The 23,423-nt window shown below is 35.9% G+C and overlaps 1 protein-coding gene across 4 annotated transcripts in view; it reads right to left on the bottom strand.

The window, feature by feature from the left end:
* Positions 1-23,423, bottom strand: part of ZBTB20 (zinc finger and BTB domain containing 20) — a 527,488-nt gene that overhangs the window by 161,612 nt on the left and 342,453 nt on the right. For all 4 annotated transcript variants that reach the window (XM_088140752.1, XM_088140754.1, XM_088140753.1 and 1 more), the window contains one exon: positions 15,425-15,490. The gene's annotated coding sequence lies outside the window, so the exon portion shown is untranslated. The remainder of the gene's footprint in view (positions 1-15,424; positions 15,491-23,423) is intronic.

Raw genomic sequence — 23,423 nt, 5'->3', positions numbered from 1 at the left:
ATTTGAATGTTTTATTAATTTTTATGGATGTTTTAATATACGAAAGTTGTAAGCCACCTTAAATTGTTTGAATAGATAGTATAATTGGAATAAATAAAAATAATAAATAATAATAATAAAATAATTGCAGAACATCAGAGATTACTATAAGGAGGCTCCTGCTTCCCTTTTTTCTACTTTAAATGTGCCCAGTCCCATGGCAAATCAATAACAATCCAAACCTACAGTAGATACGGTTGCATTAATGTTAAATTTGTCCCATAATCTTAAATTCATTCTGGGTCTCTACAGCAAATAACACTATCTAATAGGACCTAATGGGAACTGTACCTTCTCTATCGCTGCACCTGCCCTTTGGAACGAGCTCTCCCTAAGTTATTATTATTAGTATTATTTATTAAACTTGTCCCCGCCCATCTCCCCCCAGTGGAGATGCTGCTGACTCTATCAGCCTTTTATAGAGCCATGAAGTTCTGGCTTTTCTCCAATGTTCTGGGCCAGGATGGTGAATGGGCCTGGTCTATGATATGTGTGTTTTGATCACCAGCCTCAGTTATGTATTGATTATGGGTTTTTTAAAATTTCATTTTGGGTGTTTTTGTAATGTATTGTATTTATTCTTTTTATATTTTTCTTTTTTGTATGCTACCTAATGCCACAAAATGTGAAAGAGGTAGCCTTATCATCTTTTAAATTAATAAATAAATAAGCAAGCAAGTAAACAAGCAGGAACTAAGCAAGGAGGAACTTATGAAGTTGAACCATGAAGTTTTAACGAAATTGTGAGATTCCAAAAGACTGCAGAGAAAACTTTAAAAAGTACCAGTTTATTTATTAAAGAAGAACTAAAGTAAGTTCAATACATTAGAGAGAGCCAGTATGGTGTATTGGTTAAGGTGCTGGCCTAGAAATCAGAAGACTGTGAGTTCTAGGCCTGCCTTAGGCATGAAAGGCAGCTGGGTGACTTTGAGCCAGTTGCTCTCTCAGCCCAACCCACCTCACAGGGTTCTTGCTGCGGGGAAACTAGGAGGCAGGAGTATTGGGTATGCTTGTCACCGTGAGTTATATATATTAAAAAAGGCAGGATAAAATATAATCATAATCATAATATAATGATAATAATAAAAATAAAAATAATAATTAAAGAATCAGGTTTATAAATTGAACTGAGGATGTTCTTAGAACAGAGTAACTAGAAACCCAGCCAGCAATTCTGGGAAAGAAGAGAAGAGTCCAACAGTCAGCAAATAAGAAGGGAAACAAAAACAGAAGCTATGCAAGGAGCTGGAATCATTTTAAAGAATTCAGATGTGAAACTGCTGACTTTCTAGTAAAAATATGTACCTTAACCTGCATACTGGGCCCAGTGCCAAAAAAGTGGAATGTAATCAGTGTGACACCAAGCTCTAAAAGGGACCCGGGGAGACCTGGGAAATGACAAATGGGTCAGCTTAGTGTCTGCCCCAGAGAAATTGATTGAAATAATAAAAAGAAAAAAAAACCCCTATATATACAGTACATGCTCATATCTCTTTGGGCCTGTGATAACCAAATCCAATTGTGAAGAGCTCCAGAAAAATTTCTTTAAACTGGAAAAACTGGAAAAATCTCTTTAAACTTCAACTAAGTGGCAAATGTGATTAAAGTTAAATAAGTGTAAACTAATGTACAATGGGGCAACAAACCCTAACTCCATGGATACACTGATGACATGTGAACTGTCTGTAACCAGCTAGGTAAAAGAACCTGGGGTCATAATGTATAGCTCATTGAAGATGTCAACTCAATGCGTAATAGTTGTTAAAAAAGGCAAATTCTATGCTCAGGAACATAAAAAAAGGATTGAAATTAAAATTGTTATATAAAATGTTATACAAATGCATAGAATGTCCACACTTGTAATACTGATTATAGTTCAGGTTGCTACATTTGAAAAAAGGATATAATGGAGCTAGAAAAATTGCAAAGAGTGTGTGCTTTTTTCTTGCAAGACAAGCCTAGAATGATTGGGACTTTTTAGCTTAGAAAAAATAGCAACTGAGAGAGATGAACAATATAAAATCATGCATGCTTTTGAAGAAAGTGTGTGTGAAAATCCTTTACTCCCTTTTGCAAAACATTAGCACCAGGAGTCATCTAATAAAGCTAACCGTAAGGAGCTGGTGGTGTAGTGGTTAATGCACCAGAGTAGAAACGGGGAGACTGTACGTTGTAGTCCTGCCTTAGGCATGAAGCCAGCTGGGTGATCTTGGGCCAGTCCCTCCCACTCACTCATCACTAACTGGGATGACTTTAACAGAAAACTGGATAAATTCATGAAAAACAGATATGTAGTGAGCTATTAGTGCTGAATACTCAATGCTGCCTCTAAGATTTAGGCAATATGTCTCCAAACATCAGTTACTGAAAAACAGTGATAGATGAAGGGCATTTTCCACTGCCTGCTTGAGAGCATCCCAGAAGCATCTGATTGGATGGTGAGAGAAACAAAATGGTGGACAAAGATGGGGCTTGACTCCATCCAGCAGGGTTATTTTTATGTTCTTACATTCTCAATTTCATTGAGGTTTGGTAACTTTAATAAACCTAAGAACATAACATAAGAAACATAAGCAGTGCTCTGCTGAATCAGACACCTCTCCCATCTACTCCAGCATCTGTTCTCAAAGTAGCCAATCAATGGCACAAGGAAACCCAGTAGACTTCCAGCAGATGGTCTTCAGAGACAGTCACACTACCATCAAGGCTAATAGCCACTGATCCCCATGACTTCCATGAATTGGTCCAACTCTTTTTTGAAGACAGCCAAGCCAGTAGCCAGCACCACATCTCATGGTAGCAAATTCCAAAGTTGAATTACACATTGCGTAAAAAAAATATTTTTTTGTGGTCTGTCATGATTCTTCCAGGATTCAATTTCTTTGTGTGACTGCTGTTCTTGTGTGCTGGGAGGGGGAAAATAGCTTCTCCTTGTTTACTTTTTCCACACCATGCATAATTTTGTATACTTCAATTATCTCCCCTCTCATTAGCCTCCTTTTTAGACTAAAAATCTCCAAATGTTGCAACCTATAATCATGGGGAAACTGTTCCAGCCCCTTGATCATTTTGGTTGCCCTCTTCTCTACCTCCACTATATCCTTTTGAGGTGCACCAAACAAAACTGCACACAATATTACAGATTGTAATGGATGGCATGAGCGGGGAAGATTCTGGAATTGAACTTCAAGGTTGTCAGGAGGGGGGAGAGACATTCCAGGGCAAGCGCCTCCTCAGCCCGCAGCAAGAGTGTGGGAAGACGAAGAGGATGAGGCTGGCCACTCCCTAGAGTTATAGTCACGGGTTATAGCCACTAGTTGCTTTAGCATAGGTTTAGTCTGGCGAGATTTTGTCTATTAGGTGCGAGCTAATAAAGGAACTGGACTGTACTGGATTGCCTCGTTGCTGTTCTTGGGCTGAACCTGACACAGATGTAGTAACGTCATTGACTTAGACAAGAGCATTATGGTATCAGCACCTCCATTTTCAATATTGCTTATTACCCCTAATATGCTGATGGCATGGATAGTAAATTTGTTTTAAACCAGGCAATATGAGTTTTGCATAATGCCCCATTTCAAATTCTATAACTCAGTATGTATTGTATATAGAGATATAGATATAATATATACTGAAAAGAAAATACTTGAAAAACAGACATCCTACTAATCCAAAAATTACTTCCAATATTCCATTATTCTTCTTTAAAAAATTTCAAATACCTTAGATATATCTAATAGTATATCAATGTTACTTTAATTCATATATCCATTCAAACAGTTAAAAGAAATTACATCTAGCATTGGCAAATATACATGTATGTCTTAAAATTTTCCTGTGTAACAAGATGGAACTACTTTTTAACCTCTTATTAAGTGTTAGATACATATCAAGTATTAAAGGTCACAGTACGATGATGATTCAGAATGCATTCATTTATACACACCACATCAAACCCAGAGAGCAAGTTTGGAAGTAACAGAACTCTCATGGACAGAAAAACTGGCTGCTATAGCTTTAAGAAAAACAAAGGAATGTAAAGTCCATCTTTAAATGGATGAAGGCACTGAACTGAAACATTCCTTGGGTATCTCCACCCACAAAAAAGTCTAATTACGGTTTTCACAGAAATCAATGAAAGACAGATGCAATAAAAGCAGTTCTGTATCTTCAAACTGAACTCCAATTAACATCCATCAGGAATTTCCAGCTGTCTAAAAAGAATCCTCAATCAAGAGAAAGTCTCTATGCAAAGCACCTTTGAGAAAAGCATCAAAGACCTAGACAGTATTCTTGCAGAAACATCACATTCCCTGCTTCTGCAGGCAAGAAGGTTTTTTTGAGGGGGGAACCCTCTGAATAGGGGTTGCTTGAAGAAACACCAGAAGGAGTTGTTTTTCTTTACTCAGAAGTTGATTTCCCATATTTGGTGTAAGTATTTTGATTTAACATAGTGCCATGATATGTTGTTAATTATAATTTACAATGGCATTGCTTGCAAAAATTTAAAGGAAAAAACACCCATAAAGGAATTTATTAGGAACTACCTAATATTCTCTTTGATACTTTTAGTCTGCTGATTTTGTTACTCTCAGCCACTGACAGAAGCCATTGGTTCTATTGACATTTTAAAGCACTTGAAATAAATATTAAATTTAATGAAGTCTCTAAAGCCTATTAAGGAAATAAAGCTGCATATATACCCAAAACATTAATCAGCCCAAATAATCAATACTACAAAAAAGGATAATACATGGGAGGCATCACATTTTATAAAAAGATAACCAGCAAGCTTGTTGGAATAGGACCATGAAGACTTGTTATTTCTTATACTTCACAAAGCTGGTATAAAAGGGGTATGAGTGTGTGTAAGAGAAATGCCATCATGTAGCAGCAGTAATATTCAAGGATTTTATACTGTTCACATTTTAAGTGAACCGAAATAACATTATATAAAATGTATTGTAAAGCATCTTGGTATTTTGGAGAAATTTTCAGCTCAAATGCTGAAGAAATTACCATTAAATGAAAAAATACATTAAAATGCAGATTTAGCATAAAATACAAAAATAAACATTTTAAAGTGCATTCAGATATGAAGAGAATATTTGCCAAAAATATTTTAAATAGTATGCCTTTTTGTTTTTTGTACTCTGCAGATGTAGAAATGAAATGTAAAATACACTATACAGACTAATCTATATCTAGTTTACCGTATTCCTCCCTGTATTACCCTACAGTGGCAGGTAAGATTTTCTATACCAGAGAAGCTACAGCAACTCAGGAAACAGTTTAGCAAATAAATCCATCCTAGATGGTTCTAAGAAACTCAAGTAGGACATGACTTTCAAAACATGTTTATATTTGAAGATATAGTGAAATTAATGAAATTTAGTATTAAGTTTTAATAAAAACCATATATATAAATAATAGAAGCACTAAAAATACGAAAAGCTGGTGCACACATTGTACTACTGAACACATTTGCTGATAGTTAATAAATGCAATTATTGAAATTTTGCTTGTTATTTATTATTAATAATAAGGTAATTACTCTAAAGGTCCAGTAATTCATATAAATAGGTTACTAATGTGAGGAAATGACCCTGGGAGATGAATTAACTCATTAGTTGATTGGTTCTTATTAGTAATTATCTTTTCCTTTGGGAGTATAAAGATTCCCCATAAGTGAAGTAGCATATCCAGCACACTGAGATAATATTCTTAAAAGAATGGTTTTAAAATTATACCCAGAGCTGTTCGGGGATGGGCTAGTAAGCTGGGTTTACTTGGCTATATGATGATTGGGGGGGGGGGGGTTGTCCACATCATTCAATGAGAAAGCTGCATATCCCAAATTGCGTTTTTTTTTTAAGTTAAAATATTTTATCTAAAAATTCCAAGGTTTCATAAAATATGGGTAGGAAACAAGAACCATTCCATTGTTTTTCCTTTTATACTTCTCAGGTAAACTAAAAATAAAACAATTCTCATTGTTAATGTTGCTGAGATTTTATTTTAAAAAAAACAATTCAAGCCATCTTTCAATAAATATAAAAGTGTTACTGTACAGAAATGGATGTCCGTATATTGCTAACTTGTTGACATAAAGGCAATAATTTCCAAATTCTACCACTGTTATTAGCATCTATCAGGCGTTGTTTCTATTCTGTAAATAAAAACACAAGTGCAATTTACCTGGGCACACACAGAAAGGGACCATACAAATTATGGTTTAGTATTTGAAATTATCAGATATATTAGTCTTTTTCATTCAAAGTAGCAAAAATGAATCAGTTAAAATGTATCATGAAGACTCATTTCTGTATTTTTGAATTTCCCCACACATTCTAATTTAGAGGGCAAATTGACTTTAATGGAGAAGAACAGTATTAACAACAAAAGGAGAAAAATAATCACTGACATAGGAGGAAAAAAAAGGGGGGGAGATTAAATGGCATCAGTACACAATCCAGTCTATCATCAACGTAAGAAACCATCCACTGCATCATAAAGCATAATGCATTTATTGTGGCTTAATCTTTTATGGGACAGAACCCACTTCATTAAATACATGAAGTGGTCAATTAAGTGGATAGTTTTATGCAGCCTGAGAGAGTGAAGGTAAAAAAAAAATGTAATTTTTTTTAGAAGTGAGCTATCTTAAGTTTTAGTATGCTACATCAGCCCTTATAATTGGTATGTTGGCTTGCAAAGTGGTCTCTAGATTAGCGATCCTAGCTTGCAAAGAATTGCATGAGCATACAAGGCAAAACAGGGCTTTGGCTGCACTGGTGGCATATGGGCCAAAGTTTGTCAAAAACTACCAGGCATTCTGGGAATGCCACTTTTGTCATGGGTACATTAAAGCTAGGTACATACCCTGCTCTTTCTTTACCTTACTAAAAAGCATCATGGTAACACTCTGAATGATTAAAAACATGATAGGCAGTAGAGATCAATGGTGAATGTATACATGTTGATGACCACAACATCTGGAAGTCTGTAACTTGGAATGTAAGAAGAATATATGTAAACAGCATGAATTGGTTAATGAAATGAATGGGGGAATAAAGCCATATACATTGTTTGTGAAACTAAGAGAAAATGGAAAGATGCAAGAGATGTGAATGGGAGAGTACAGAAAAAGTGATTGGACAACTTGGAAAACAAAGAATGAGTGACAGTAGTGATTGTAACTACTTAGAAAATATAAGCTTTGTATACTATAAATGTATCCATCTATATCCATGGCAAAGGAATGAATGTAAAATCATAACAAATGTCATTGCTTATGATGTAAGATTGACATAATTAGTGAGGATGCAAGGGTGATGAGAAGTTCTGAATATGGGACAGATCATTTTTTGGTAGTGTTATAAGTAGATCTTGGAAAGAATAGACATGGAAGAAGAGGAAAGTAGTGAGAGAAGTGAAAGCAAACAGAAAACAACAGTAGGAAAAGAATGTATGAGTCTTGCATGAAAAAGTATTAATCTCACTAGAGAATTAAGAGATCATACAGAAGCTGCTTGGAATAGAGTAAAAAAATGTGTTTTAAAGTGCCACAGAAGTGGGTGGAAGTTAAATTAATAGGCGTTAAGAAAAAGAATGCTTAGGAGTTGGGCATTTTAGGACAAACATAAAAGTATGAATGCAACACAAATGGATTATGTAATAAGTGGTATTGTGACACTGGAAGAGTGGATGTGTTGGGAGGAAGGGAGGACAAAGAAAGTCTTGTCATGCTTCCAGCCACTGGGAACAGTATATTATTAAAAATTACAGCCAGTGGCTAGAAAAGCATCACCTGCCTCCAAAATTTTCTCAGGATGGGTACTATATGACATTTAAAATAATCCCTTCCACTTCCATTTCTATCATCACTTGTTTACTACCACAGATTTCTGTGTAAGTTTGTACAACACTTGAGGAGAAAACTAGTATTACTTATATTCTTGGTGGCATTCTGCTACATGTTTAATGGGAAAAAGCGATCCCCCCCCCAAAAAAAACTGAGTTCAAATTTAATCACTAAACCACTTATGTGGGTATTGTAAGTTGGAGTAGATTCTAGAATAGAAATTTTTAACAATATCAGAAAAAATATAGGAAAATGTATAGGTAAGGTAGGAGTACACAGGAATTGTTATGAAAGAGTTCTAATACAGGCAAATGAGGTTAAAAGAATATACAAATAGTATACTGAAACTTTACAAAGTATATTATATAACAAAATCATTTTTAGAGACAGAATATGTTTAAGAACAGACTCTATTAGATAATAAGGTATGAGAAGCAATAGGCCCACTGTTAAACAGGAAAGTACCAACTGCATATAAAACACCCCTTAAACTAAAGTTCAGAAGATGTATCACTTAACGTTCTAACAGCTCTGTGACAACAAATATGTAACCAAATTATGTGGTCTAGAGATTGGAAAAGATGAGTGAATATACCCGTACCAAAGGAGGAGATGCAAAAGAATATGTGAATTTATTTATTTATTTATTGAATTTATATAGCTGCTCATCTCACTGCCATGACTCTGGGTGGCTTATAAAATTAATTTTTTAAAAAAAAAAAACCCACAAAACACACACGCACTCATGCATGCACACAACCCCCCCTCCCAAAATACCGTATTCTTCCGACTATAAGACGATACTTTTTTCTAAAATCCTTATGCTAAAAATTGAAGGGCGTCTTATTCAAGGAAGTCAGCCGAGGAGAGAACCGTGCAGTTGCAAAACTGCCCATACTTTGTCTCTGCAGACAGGCTTCCTCCTATTGCTAGCCTCCAATCACGAGTGAAATAGCTTGTCTCCTAAGCAGACTTCCTCCAATCACGAGCCTTATGTAACTGACGTCAGCTGATGCTGAACAAACCAATTGGAGGAAGTCTGTTTGCAGAGACAAGCTATCAGCAGTTTCACTCGTGATTGAATGTAATCAGTTATGCAAAAGAGCATGGAAATAGAGCTGCAGAGAGACAGTTTGGACCTCCTCCCACCGAGTGTATCAGGTAAATGTTAACTAATTACTAAATAAAAATGTGTTCTGCACTATCTTTAAAATACTGATTTCTTAATTTTGGGTTGGAAAAGTGGGGGTCGTCTTGTACATGGGGGCATCTTATTGATGGAAAAATACGGTAACTGCAAAAATAATTAAAAACAATAAAACTATTCAAACCATAAAAAACCATAATCTGTGGGAGGACATCATTCATTTTCCTAAAAGTACAACCATTTAGCAGGTTCTCTACCAGCGAATTATCAAACCATTACACCAATTCCTTACATAAGTAAAGTTTTTCATAAGAACTGAAAAGTACACTGAGATATGCCAAATAATAGACAGATTTCAGAAAAGACAAAGTGATGTGAATTCAGATAGCTAATTTAAGATATATAATGGAAAAACCAAGAGAATATAAAAGAAATTTACCTTTGCTGTATGGATAATAGCAGGGCTTTAATTGTGCACATCATCCAGAATTTAGGTTATCTTAAAGCTAATGGATATGGCAATACATCAGACTATTCTTCTGAGGAATCTTTAAAATGAACAAGAATGGTACGCATTGAGTTTGGAGAAACAGAATGGCTCAGAACAATGAATGGACAGACAAGGATCCCAGTATCCGCATCTCTTTCATATATAAAGACTTAAAAGAGCTTATTATGAAGGTAAATATGAAAATTAATATTAAATATTAAGAGAAGAATAATGTAAAGCATGTTAAGTGAACTTACAATTGTTGGCAAAGAAATTAAGGTGGTAAACAGTTTTGTTTACTTGGGCTCAAGAACAGATAAAAATAGTTCACTGGAGACATAAAAAGGAGATTAATCCTAGGGAATAAGCCAATAACAAACTTAAAAAGGACATGCATATTTCTATGTCATCAAAGGTAAGAATAATTAAAGCCATCATCTTTTCAATGTTTGGCTGTTAAAAGTTGAATTTTGTGAAAGAACATACAAAAGAAGATGGATATCTTCCAATTATCAATGTAGAGATAAGTTACAAAGAGTACACGGGGACTTCAAGAAGAACCAAACGATCCAGGAACAAAAAAAGACTGACTGCTGCTTTGAGGCAACGATCAGCAACTTCAGGTCTATGATGAAAGTGGATAAGGAACAGAACAAATGACCATGCTTAGCAGAAGGTAACGACAACAAATAAAGTTAATGGACAGGATCAAGGTGGCCACTGGAATGACCTTGGGTTGTTGCTGGAACAAGGTGAAATAGCTGAGTAGCATCTAACTCATCAAGTCCCATAAGCCTGATGTCTGCTTCTGCCAGCTCTAAGCAACACTGTCACTGTTTTGGTATGCCAGAGTTAGTAGGCAACAACCCGGGTCTACACTTTTGTAGATGAACGGTACCTATTAAAATATTTTAAAGGGTTCTATCCAAGATTTGTTAGGCAAAATATTAACACTGCTTGCAGTGATTTTGTTCAGTACAAGAAAAATGTCAATGTTATTTTGCAACCCATTATTTCCATATGAATATGAATCACAGAAATAAACTATGTCAATTTTTTCACAACATACTCATTATAGGATATTGTTTGAACCCTCACTAATGACTCCTTGAGATTAGTTATTACAGTGATCAGAATCTAGAAGGACATTTCTGTGGCACTACAGAACAGGAAAGAAAACACACACACACACTCCTTTCATAACCAGTGACAATAATGGCCTATGTACAATCATTTCTTCTACTGGTTTTAAAAAGGGAAATAAACTGAGCATAAGCTGGAGAGTGAGGCCAACTAGGCCTTTGTTCTTCCAATCAATAAGCTGTTATATCTGTGAAAAATAAACGCTGCATAGATAACCTTCACTCACTTTTCACCCCATCCTAGTTTGTTTTTATAAAGAATCTACATTTTCCCACCGGTATTTGTTGAAAAACACATATATTTATTTGAAATTAAGTATTTTAGATATTGAAAAACTGCTGTACTGAATGATAAGAGATAATTTCCCAATTATTTCTGTGGATGTTTGTTATCTTGCTAAATAATAGCACCACTTGTTTGGGTCTTTTTCCTGCAAAAGCTTAATTTTTAGAAGTAGGAATTTCCTAATTATCTTTTTGCAAGTTGGTTTGCAAGTAACGTTACATAATTCCCCACTTAAGTTACACACTTAATTCCATGGAACTGTCCATTAGAAAGCACTGAAAACATCAGAAAATAAAACTCTATAAGACTCTTTTCTTTCTGACTCAGGGATTATAAACATTTGCAGCCTTAGATCATTTTTATGTAATAGACATACCCAGAGGCCTAACTCTTTATTCCCATCCTTCTGAAAGAGAAATTGTTTCAACGATGGAGACAGCATAAGTTCCAACTAAAAATATAGAAACTATGTTATATATTTCTTCAATTCTCATATACTGTGGTATGTTTTATCACATAAGCTGGCTTCTTTATTCAGAACACTCACCCACAAATGTGAATACGTGATTTGTGATTCAGGAATTGAAAATCATTTCTACTATGTGTGATACTCATTTGTGTATGTGTCATCAGCAGCAGCCAACCGCCTATCACTCCTTATACTTATTTGCATTAAAAAGTAACTGCTTTGCATTCAATGCTGCTAAATCGAAAAGTTGCTTAGCAACTAACTGGCCCTCACATCAGATAAATCTACTCTCAACAGATGCTGCAGCCTTTGACCTGCTATGAAGTACTCAAGGAAGCACCAAAGGGTAAAGCAGCAGTATAAAACAGTGTAATATTAAGAAATTAATATATTGAGAAGCCACCGAAGCAAATTATCAAGAATAAATGCACATACAAAAAAAGAAGAAATCCAGTTACTGGCTGGGTACACTGTTCAGCGAATATGCTAGATTTCACACATATTTCTAATGAATGTAAAAAAAAGATGTCTGATCAAGGACCCTTTTAGCCAGCATCTTAATTCTCTCATGAGGGGAGGAGGGGAACGGGTGCTTCTTGCAATATCTGAAAGCTATTATAACTCTCCAATTGTTCCAGTTTCAAACTGAAACTCCAATTGGGTTTCAAAGGCAAAAGTGAGACTATCCATAAAATACAGCAGTGGACAGTAGTACCTTAGTTCAAAATTGTAGGCAACTATTTGCTCACTTCTGATTTAAAACCCACTTCCTCATCAGCCAGTTTTCCATGGACACTAGACATGATCAATTTTCAGTGATCTGTTTGCAGTTCATCATTTAAGTTTCTTTTTTTCCTAATGTTTTGGAATTACCCTGATGATACTACCAATTTATATGAACCTTATTATTCAGATTTTGGGTTGATGTATGAATTGTGGTCTAAAGAACAAAATAAAATCTAGTCTGTATAAATAGGCCTGTTATGGAAACATAAGGGCCAGCATTCAGAGTTCACTATTAACATACAGATTCTGCTTCTGATCCTGGTTATAGCCAACATGACTATTAGGAATGAATAGCCCTATCAGCATTGGGGTGTGTGGGTGGATTGATGAAATAGGTGTTGTGACATTGAAACACAAACTCTGTCCCTTACAATGTTGCAATACAAGTTCAGGACAGTACTTTTGTTGTGACTTCATGAAGTGCATGAAGCATTTCATCATTTTGGAGTTTGTAACAGGAGTATTACTGAGGGGATGGGCAGATACTTGCAGCCACTTAACTGCTGCTTTTTTGCTGAGCATTAAACCAACAAAGAAAAGTCCCCTGCAAACAAACAAATCTCTCAAAATAGATGACAGCATCCTTCATGCCAACTGCTGATTCGAAGCCTTGTCTAAAAAGATAAATCCCTTGAGTTGAGCTCTTTTTCTAGTGACTACAAGAATAAAATCTATGCTATTTTCTAGACAGCAATATGGAAGTAGTTTGCCACTGCTGTCTTCTGGGATTTGTTTTGTTTTTTTACTTCACAAAGCTAGCCTATAGACTTGGTATTCCCTGATGGTCTTTGGAAAGAGGCAGCTAACAGAAGGGCCTACAAGAACAACAGACTCTGGTGAGGTAGCTGGTAAACTTTTGGAACTGATTAGCAGCATTTAAGGAGGGTTGTTTGACTAATTGGGTGGGTTTATGTGTTCTTTTAGCTAAGTAAGATATGTGCTTGCTTGTCTGTTGAATGCACAACCTGAAGAGAAGGGGCTTATAGTTAGCTGACTCATTGATCAAGTAACTAGCTAGTTGGTAGAGTCCTTTGATGGATTTGTGATTAATGTTTACATTGGTGTAAATGTGGCAGACATCATGTACCATCTAGGTAAACTACTAGACTGCAATGAGGAGGAAGCAGCAGATGTGAGCAATGCTAGTACCAATGACACTGGGAAATAAAAATGACTAGTCCTAGAAGGCAAAGTTATTTTTCTAGGTAGCAGATTGAAGTTCAGGCAATTCTCAGAAATGTTACCTATTCCATGTGCAGGGTTAGCTGGACTGACAGGATTCTTTATGAATTCAATGGTTGAGGTGGTGGTCAGACAGTAGAGTTTAGACTTTTTTTAGGCACTGGAGAACATTTTGGGATAAGGCAAACCTGCATGAGAGAACTGGCCTTCACCTGAACCAAAATGGAACTAGACTGTTAGTGTCTAATTAAAAATGAGCTTTTAGACTGATATCTGGGGAAAAAACTGATAGATACTGGGGAGCATCTGGTTTCAAAGGGTGTAAATATTTCAGAGATACTATAAAGGATAGGATGGATTTTGGACATAGGTTAATGGATGGCCAGGTCATTCAGGATAGAAGAGTGCAGCAATAACGCCATAAAAAGAGTTATGTCAAAACTGTAATGTCCTTCTACAAATCTATTATATATACACAAGTGGAACATGGGGTACTCTTCTGGCTGTTGGATTTGAAAAAGGCTGTAACAGAGATAAAAAAAGTACCATGGTCATGGAGCCTGAACACTTTCCTTATGAGTAAAGGACTCTTTAGCTTAGAAAAATGTGACGTGGGGGCAGGGGGGGGAGTATTAATGAGATGTATATAATCATACAGAAATTATTCTCATTCTCCATGGAGAAAATGGATAGAAAGTAGAAGTTTTTATCTTTGAAAACACTAGAATCTGATAAATTCTTGAAAGAAGTTTTGAAAGAGACAAAAAGAAGCAGTTCTTCACACTACACATAATTAGGCTAAAGAGTTACTGCAAGATGTGGTGATGCCCACTAACACAGATGGCTTTAAAAGGAGATTGAATAAATTCATGGAAGACAGATCTGTCAAGGGCTAGTGGTCTCAAAGACTCAATATTATCCCTGGGTTGGGGATAGCATCTGTTCAAATTCTAGTTGTAGCAAAAAATGGTGGAGATGGGTATATGATGGGAATTTGACTGAGTTCACTGAAAAACAAAATACAAACTTGATATGGGCCTTGGTTTGGTCCAGCAGGTGTTTGTAAGTTGTTTGGTCCAGGAGGGGTGTCTGTATGTTCATCCAAGTACTAATCTGGCCTGGCTCTTCTTAGCTTCCAAGTATGGTTGGCCTGGTCTATCCTTTTAAAACTATCTAAGCCTGTGTGTGTGTCATCAGATTTTGTGAAAGCAATTTCCATAAACTACCTGAATATAAATTACAAAGCAGTATTTCTTTTTGTGTATCCTAAATCTCCCCCAAACAATTTTTTTGGGATATTTCCAGGTGCTAAAGTTATAAGAGAGAAAACTTCTGCTTACTTTCTCTACACTTTGCATAATTTTATAAACCTTCACCATTCTTAGGCCTTAAGGACAGCTGACCAGTTAGGACCAAAAAACAAAAGAAACAAACAAAAACAAAAAAACAAAAAAACCCAAAACAAACAAAAAAAAACCCCTACTTCTATCTACTGTCAATCTTCTTGCTCATCAAATGATATTTATTAGATTAACAAACTAACATATTAGATGCAATGGTTGTAAATTTTTGTAAGCAAGAATTCTTGTTAAGTCAATCAAAGTATATATTTAAAAAATCAGACTCATTCTCTATTTGTTGACATTTTCATATTCAGGAAAGGGATATAATAATAATCATTTTCAGTTCAAGAAAAGCTGGATCTGCTACAATAGGAACAAAATGCATATTTTTCAGAGGCACTTTCGATTTTACAATATACAAACTAAACAGTCAAGAAAATAGCCAAGAAAACCAAAAAATTAAAAAGTAATTTGTAGCATATTTTTGACAAAGAATTTAAGAAATCCAAAGTGGCTGAGGTTAATTGTTTCATAAGATACAATTTCCAAAGGGTGATTCCTGGATCACAGAGACAAGGCTCACTGAGTAGCAAAGGATAATTCATAATTTTCAAAGCAGTGATAATAAGAAATGCACTTGGCTTTACTTTTCTTTGTTACTAAATAGATGACTTACCTTACAGCAAATGAATTCCTGGTGTTTGCTGCTATGTAGCTCAGAAATGTTTGCTGTTTTCCAGAACTGAAAAAGTTAAAAAGAAACTATGATGGTCAGGAAGATTTAGTAGAACTCGCTTGTCAAAATGATGAAACAGAAAAAGCTTTTATAGAACCTGCTCATGACAAAAAACTTTAACATAATATATAAAAGTGCAAAGTGGCTTTTGTCGTTGTTCTGGGGAAAAAAGAGCACTATCATTAATTTAGATACTAAGTGTAAGATTCTTCAGACAATCTCCTTGGGATACTTCATAGAAATATATTCTTGGCCAGGTAAATGGAATCCGGCAGATCCCAATTTTTACTAGATTCTTAATAAAATGCCCATGGATTCTGAAATCTGCCATCCTTACTGGGTTGTTGTTTTAGGATGTATAGTATCTGCAAGGATATATGTGCCTAGAAGTGAAAATAAAACTCTAATTAAGCTATCTCTGAAATCTATCCTACTCATTACTTTCTTCAAATGTAGTTGTGAAAAATCCTCTTGTTTTAAATCTTATACTAAAGGCTTTGTACATATAAATAATCCTATGTTTCTTCAAATCATTCAGTACTCTCTGCCTGATTATTTGGCCACAATTCTCCTCTGGTTTCATTGCTGTGTTCCCACAAAAAATCATTAAAACAAACTATAGGGCACAGATAGAAGTTTTAGCTTTTAGTACCTCCTACCCAGACAGTATTATCTAAGTCTGATAATAATCCAAAAGTAGGACGAAATACTATCAACATATAAGTGGAATGTAGTCATGATGGATCTCAAATCAAGAATATAAAAGTGCCCCAGATGATCACTTAGTTTAATTAAGTGACAGGTAAGGCCAGAACGAGAAATATAATGCTTTAAATTCAATAAAAGTAAAATACAATCTACAGCAAACTAGATGGTAATGTACACTCATTAATTGAACCAGGAAGGCATCCACCCAACATTTAAATGATATCAAACAGTTAAATCTGGAAAAACATACACATCTCTCATTTTGGGATTATCCTAATTTCTGGCACTAATTCTTTGCAAGAAAATATGGCACGTACTGTAGGTGCAAATCTATGGCACATTTTTCATGTCTGGTTGGGATAGCTGATGCAGCTTTGATAGCTGGTCTGCTACTAAGCTAGACACTGGAGCCATCACTTACAAAAATGGCTAGTAAGTTACTTGGTATGGCAAACTAGGTGCTGGGTAGGTACTGTTTGTGGAAAGTGCTTCTACTTAATTGTGGACAAACTTTCCTTCTGCTTGAACTATCATGTACCCCAAGAACATATGGGAAAGGAAAGAAGGAAGACACAAATTTACTTTCCACCATTTCAATTCCATTGTCTCTGTCAAAGTATACAAAATCAGAGTCCCTTCTTCCTTATATTCAGCACTACATTGTGAAAGGACTATCCGTATTAAGTGCGCACGTGCTCGCTCTCTCTCTCTCTCTCTCTCTCTCTCTCTCTCTCTCAGTAAACCCAATGAACTAATAAGGTTAAACATAATCTGATGTCAATATCCCTGTATAAATTGTTTTAGGATGGAAACACTATTGTAAGGAGAACAATGATTTAATATGGAACAAGTACCTGTGAAGTAATGCAGGCTGTGGGGTTTGTTAGTTGTTGTTCTCTTGTTTGTTTTGTTTTGCAGACCATTTTGGATGTTACCCCTGCTCCCCTGTAATTGTTTCTGTCTCTTTCAAAGCCCTGTGGCAAGCTATGTTCTTCTGTAACTTTTCTCAATCTGCCACTTTCCAGAAGTACAGGATTACAACTCACATCATTCCCAGCAATTACAGGAACTGGACATGTTAGCTGCCGAGAAGAGAGTTCTATTCCAACAGATCTGAGTATCACAAGGTTGAAAAGCCATGGCTGCTTGGCAAGTCATCTCAATATGTCCCTTATTTTAAGAAGTCATATCATACTCAGCCTGGTGTGATTTAGCATATATCTTGCATATCTCCTAATAAGGGAAAGAATTCTGAGGCTGCTAAAAGTACACAATATAGCCCCAAATGCTGTCACCCCAATTCCCCTCTCTGAAGAGACAGAAATTACATACTCTAAATTAATTTATCTTAGGTAAACAGCAAGAACCATGTTATAAACAGTATTGACTTCACTTCAACTTGTTAAACTTTTTCATCCTCATTCTTTATAAACAGAAGTGGGAAAAATTAATGTATGTACATAACAGCAAATGTTCTCTCACCATTTTACTTTTAAAAAAGCACTGTTTTTATCTTATATAAACAGTGGCGATGGAATTATAAACACCATTATTCCACCTCCATGTTAATGCTCTTATTATCTTGCATAAACAGAAGTGAACGCATATGTACATGACACTAATCAATCCTTTTCTTACACAAAAACCTAGATTCTTTTTATCTTTCATAAACAGTAGGGGAAGATTTACTGAATTAAAAACGCAGAGTTCCTGTTTTATATATGGGGCAGGGGGGAGGAAAGGAGAGAGAGAATATCAGCACCCCTGGATACATATTCTAACAAATGCCTCTCTCTATCTCTGGTTAGTCAGCAATAATGCTTTCCACAGGGCGTTGTGGAAAATATTTTCTATTTTTTGTGTTGCTAAGGCTCAGAATGGAAAGATATAGAACATACAGACCCTATTTTATCAATACCAGTCTAATAGTTGGGCCCCTACTAACTCATAAATGCCTTTCGGTAATGTTTTTCATGAAACATTTAATTAGGATGATTGCCTTTGCAATCTCTTCAGTTTAAGCTGGCCAAATAAGTAGATCCTAATAAAAAAAAGCAAACTTGTAGAGATAATTTTGTGACTCACCAGAATGTTACTCCTCAAAATGATTTCACACGGACCATGTAGCAACTATAATGTTACATGAATATTAAGGGCTATGAATTAAAAGGTGTCATAGAAAAATCAATTTCCAAGTTCACTCTTCAAACCCTAGTTCCTAACCTAGGCATTCCTGTGTACCGGAACTCCATTTTTTGTTGTTGCTGAAATTAATATCTTTATACAACTTTTAAAAATTGTAATAAGTCCTCCTCTACAGTATTGTGCAGATGAAAATTAAATTACCTCTTGCTTTCTAGCTGGTGTGTGGCCCATTAGAGAAGTGCATTGCAACGCTCAATTCTGAACACTATTATGGCATGAATTACTATGATTAGGTCATTCTGTAACTGTCTCTAGGAACAGCAGATGCTGTGCATCTTTACTCAGTATTATGCTGGATTATAAGTCTCCAAGATGTGCATTCAAACATCAAGTACTGTGACTGGCCATGTCACCATGGCAAGCGTTTTATGAATGGTCATGATTCCCTTCCACCCTCATAGCATTTGAATGTGTCCAGTGACCAAAAGATTGAGGACCCTTGTATTAGTTACTTGCATAAGAACTGCTTTGCTGGAGAAAACATTTTTCTAACCCATCCATCTATTGCAATCATTTGTATAGGTTTTTGTTTATAAAAAAGACATGAAGATAATGACATTCCCTTACATTACATAAATTTTTGTAGTCAGCTTTCGCTTACATTTTATTACTAACATTAAATTCAGAGTAATTACATGCAGCTCCAACTGTACATATACTACCTCTATACAAAAGATAAACAGTAAGTTCCACGTGTATAAATGTTTACATTTTACTTTTTGGTTTCCTATTGGTTGGTTAATTACACTGGACTCCTTATACCAAAACATCTGACCCTGAAATTTGCAATTCCTGTTTTTTTTTAACTCAAACAACACTGAAGCTAACTTGATTTTATAGAGGCTTCCAAATCCAAAAGATATGGATTTGGCCTTGTATTATCTAAGTGTATTATTTGATGTAAACTAGCTAAACCTGAGTGTAAAAACAGAGCATGGCTCAGCTATTGGTATAATCTTCCATAAGTCCTTTTTTCCTTCTTTTTCTTAAATAAGGTGAAATTTCAGAACTCAAGCAATTTTACCTATCGTTTTGTAGCAACAAGGCAAGCACCTTCACCAAAATATACAGGCAGATGGGCTCAAAGACTATAATTCTTCTGTAAATTGCAACTAGAGAATTTCCCCAAGCCAATCTTGTTTATCACTGCACAGCTGGAATACAACACAGTATGGAAAGATGTAAATTACATAAAATATATTATTTTATACAAATCATTCAAGAATTTTAACATGTTAAACTGAAATACGCAATATTACATGAAAGAAATGAAAAACAATTGCTCTGGAAAACCAAAAGGAAAAGAAATTTGAGCTCTATTTTTCAAGCAAAGGAACCTTTATCTCAACACTTATAAATTCAGTGCCATAATGCACTGTAAGAAAAAGGATTCCCGAAATCATGAGGACAGTGCATTATCAGATTAATATTAATCTCTAGAGTGCTAGATTAATTTCCTGTCCATGTTAATGTCTTTTTGATTAGGATGGAAAATAATAGAAAAAAATCAATTGCAAAAAGTAGAAAAGATTTAAAATACTAACAACTTTTAGAGCTTTTAGCCCAATAGATGTAATTAAATGTTAAAAGCTAGATCAGTGCCATATTATCAATTATTTTGTGCTGTAGATGTTGTACAAAAGTCAAAGAAATCCGGGCAAAATTTTATATAATACTTATCACATTTGCTTCCCATCAAGGAAAATAGTTTTTAGTTAAACTACGTGCATTTGCAGCAATGAAAATAAACAAGTGTTTGGGCTGCAGATGTAAGAGAAATTGATCATGTTTATAACTAGAAATAAACACACACACAGTCAGTGGAAATGCCTTCTGAAATACTTAAAGGCCCACTAGGTCAGTATCATCTACAGGTATTCAAAATAGTTCTCAAGGTTTCAGTTAGGTGCATCCATATTTACTCAGGATGTATGCTTTTATATACATCTGGGTTTATCAAATAAGTCCCTCTGATATGATTATTAACTTAGTGTGAAGGTATGTTGGGGAAGCAGCTTGCTACCTAGCGTCTATTCTGTCAGAGGACTGCTATTTGCTGAATAGACTTGGCTAAAACTAACACTATAATCAAAACATAAAGGAGCCCAAAATATATGACTGAAATTTTTAACCATCTAAAATACTCAGTACAGCAACAAAGATGAGTTCAAATATTTTTCCCCCCAAAATTATTTTTCCTGATTTTTTTTTTTTAAATGTACGTGGCTCCCTATATTATATAAAACAAAAGGAGGTGATTAACAAATACAGTACACAAATAATAAAAACACAAGATTAGAACTCTAACCCTACACCAGTGCCGTAACATTACTCTCTCAAGAAAAACCCAAACAAATGCTGGGCTCACCTCCCAGCCTGACCCAATGCCTGAAGGAAGACCCAGGTCTCAGGGGGAGGCTGTTCCATTAGGCAGAAACAACTACAAAAAAATGCTCACTTCCTAGGTTCTACCACATGACAACTGATAAAGGGGACCTGAGCAAGCCCTTCTATCCAATCTATATGTCCTCACAGAGAGGTGGTCTTGCATATAAACTGGCTCCATACAGCCCTTTAAAGGTGATACCCAGCATCTTGAATTGTGCCTGGAAAGAAACTGGAAGCCAGTGCACCTTGCATAGCATCAGTGTAACATGGGCAAACTGATTGATGCACAAGATGAATCCACCTACTCCTTGACCAGGAGCCACAAGTCCAGCTGGACCACCAAACTGCATACCAACTCTATTGGTATCAAGAGTTAAATATGGCAACTTTCCAGATGCAGGGGACCCCAAAAACCCAGAGCCACTCTGTATTGCTAGGGTTAAGTCACATCCGGTTCCTCTCAATCCAGACCCTTATAACCTCCTGGCCCTGAGTAAGCACGTAAATGACATCACTTGTCCAATTTCGGCAGAGATGTTACCATCAGCATACTGATACTGCACACTGCTGGATAATCTTGCCCAGTGGTTTCATGCAGATGTTGAATAGGTGAGATGAGAGATCAGAGCCCTGAGGCACTCAACATAAGAGGAACCTAGGGCTAGATCCCCCCCCCTCCCAAACACTGACTGGAATAGACTACAGACAAAAGAGGAGAACCATTGAAGAACTGGGCCTTTCACTCCCCCACCCCAAGCTGTTCCAGAAGGATTCCATGATTGATGGTATCAAAAACTGCCAAGAGATACAGGATGGTTAGGAAGGATGTACCAGCCCATCCCTTACCCTCCAGAGGTCACCCACAAGCACAAACAATGCCATATCAGTACTATCACCCAGCCTGAATTCCCTAAAAAGGGAAGGCTGGAGACAGCACAAAAGTTATCCAATATGGTTGAGTCCATTTATGGCCTCTTGAGAAGGAGGCAAACCACTGCTTCCTTCATGGCAGGCAGAACCACCCCCTCCCTCAAAGAGGCATTAACTGCTACTTGGACCCAACCACATGCCACCTCCCAGGATCCCTGGACCAGCTAAGAGAGACATGGGTCCAGAATACAGGTGGCCAAGCTCACAGCTGCAAGGGCCCTGCCCACTATGAACAAACTAAAACTCCACCCAGATAGCTAAGCAAAGATGTGTCTTGGTCTCTTCCATAAGACCCACCCTGCTGGAATCCAATTCAGAGCTAATCTGAGTGACTTTATTTTAGAATAATCCTCACAGTAGCCCTACAAAGGTTCCCCTGGTTCCTTCCTACCAAGGAGGGGCCTGGTCACCCAAAAGAGGGCCACCAGCTGGCTATTGTGGCTGCAATGAGAGCAGAGAAGTATTTTCTCTTTGCTGCTCTTATCACCATAAGGTAAGTCCTAATAAAGGCTTTTGATCAGATTCACTCTTCATCTTTTTCCAGTGGTACTCTAACCACTTCCCTGGAGTTGCAGCTAATGCCACATTTGAAATACAGAAGGGCATATTTCTGAGAGAGGAACACCTCCCCCGTGCTCAACCAGGTTTTGGATTATATAGCAAGTCACCCTCTCATCTACAATTAAATCTTGGGTGAAGTAAGCTTTATTAGAATAAGATGATGAAAACGATTAAATATAGATACATTATATGTGGAATGTGCTTTGCAAGGGGTTATCTTTGAAAAGTATCCAAAAGTTACAGCTAACTGTAACTGGTGCAAAACACAGAAAAAAGGCTACTATCTGATGCATGGTACAGAGATAAGATAATGTCCCTGCTGAAAGTTCTGCCCTGGTTGCCAATTGCCTTACAGATACAGTTTAAGATTACTGTGCTAATATTCAAAGACTAAGCAAATTAAGAAAAAAGTTCTGATTATCTGTATTGTTCCTATACTATGGACTGCACTTTCTTGGCAGTTGCATTATGCTCTTAAATCACCCAAAAGTTGACCTGTCATGTCCTACAACCTATAGCAGTCTATAAAGAATTTTGCTGTCCCAAATGAATTGAATGGCACAATCATTCATATAGGAGCATCATATGGGCACAGGAATACAAGGAGGTTTCGAACAAGAAGCTAGCAAACAATGGAAAATGCCATATCATTATTACTTTTCCAAATTTAAGACAATTCTTGCATATTATAAAACAGATTGTAATATGAATTGTGTGTCAAAAAGAACATATTGCACCATTGTTTGTAACTTACTAAGATGCTAAACAGTTACAGGACATGAAACAGTTACAGCACTATCTTTGAAATAAATAAAATAAAAAATGTTTAAAATTTTGCAAGATTTCTGTATTTTACCATGAAATTTAAAAAGCTTTGCCTTTATTTACTTGTTGGAGCCTTTAAAAACTGAAATAAAGGTTAAAAATGTAAAATTAAAATTAAAAAATGAAATAAATATGGTTGTTGAAAAAAACAGCATTTAAAGGAAAATGGATATAATTTCTTTAATTGGAATAATCATAGAAAATAAATATGTATATTTATTTATTGAAATGTCTAGTTCTCATAAATAACTTACGTTTTCAGACTTTCTGTAAGAACATGCATGAGAAATGTCAGCTAAAAAGTTACTATTTATGTACAGAA

The sequence above is a fragment of the Python bivittatus genome, unplaced genomic scaffold (genome assembly GCF_059951505.1).
Source record: "Python bivittatus isolate LINGU-HERP-01145 unplaced genomic scaffold, Pbiv_v1 ctg000340_np1212, whole genome shotgun sequence".
Taxonomy (NCBI): Eukaryota; Metazoa; Chordata; class Lepidosauria; order Squamata; family Pythonidae; genus Python; species Python bivittatus.
This window is presented reverse-complemented; position numbering and strand designations above follow the sequence as displayed.